Source organism: Cystoisospora suis (assembly GCF_002600585.1).
Source record: "Cystoisospora suis strain Wien I chromosome Unknown contig_1831, whole genome shotgun sequence".
Classification (NCBI taxonomy): domain Eukaryota; phylum Apicomplexa; class Conoidasida; order Eucoccidiorida; family Sarcocystidae; genus Cystoisospora; species Cystoisospora suis.
This window is the reverse complement of record NW_027154631.1, coordinates 419-1649: the sequence shown is the minus strand read 5'-3', so window position 1 is coordinate 1649 and position 1231 is coordinate 419.

Sequence of the window (1231 nt, the reverse complement as noted above, 5' to 3'; positions counted from 1 at the left end):
CCAGCGTTCGCTTCTTCTAAGAGCTGTAAATCTTCAGGTGTCAACATGTCAGAGGAGATGCCTCTGCCTAGAGAGAGAGGGCTGTTAGTACAGCCTAAGGAATCAAACAGACTCAGAAAGAGTATACGGATTGTACCAAGGAGGGAAGGATGGAATGAGTGAGACGGCACGTCAAGGAAGGAGACCGAAGGAAGAAGTGAACCGACGACTTGAATTGCGAGGGACTAGGATTGGGGAGCGTGCTACCAAAGTGGCACAGGAGGAGCACGGCGACTAGAGCAACCTAACAGATCCAGGGATGAACGAAGAGGAGTGCGGAAGGCCAATAGACCCGTGTTAGGAGAGTTGTGTGTACATATACAGAGAGGGGAACGAATTGAGGCAGAGTGAAACAAGAAGACGGCAGATGTTTAGTTGAAGACCCGGCTGCTAGCGCAGCCTAATGCAGGAAAGAGAGAACGAGCACGCTAACTGGGGGAGAATGAGAAGGACAAGAGGAAACAAGAAAGGAATAGGCGAGTATCAAGGAAGAGGAATAAGAGGGTGAGGAAAGAACACCTGCAGGGAGACAAGAGTTCCCAAGTCTGTGTGAGTGTCTAAGATGTAAAGGGTCTGTGCATGTGTGAGTACAGTGAAAAGGGGTAAACGAATAGTATATGTCACAGGTCGAGGCTGGGCGAGGCGGCGGTCAAAACGATCACGACTCCTCCCCTGCTCGTGACCCCGCTCCCGACAGCTATCACTCTTTGGTGGACGGTCGTGCCGACGGACCCCTGGTGCGCTCACCTGGGTTTAGGGTTTTTGTCAGAGGCGATGCCTCTGAGCAAGTAGAGCTTACCAACGGATAGTAGTGTACTAAAGGGCATAGACGAGGAGACCAGGAAGGTAAAAACAGAAGAACACTGTCACAAGAAGATAGGGGTTCAACGAAAGTGGCTGCTAGAGCAGCCTAAAGGGAAAGGGAGAATTTCATGAAAAAAGCAGGAACCAGAAGAGACAAGAAAAGACAAGCAAAGTCTAGGAGTTGGGTGTCAATGAAGGAGTCCAAGATGCAAAGAGAAGATCCACTGTGTGAAGTGTACATGTGAGAAAGACTACCGAGTGAGTGATGTGAAAGTGTGTGTGAAGTGGCTTGTAGGTGTAGCCACGAGTGCGATTTCGCAAGTGTACAACAAGAAGAGTGAGAAAGAGGGTAACCAGTATTAAAGTAGGATGCTATGAGGCAGTAGAC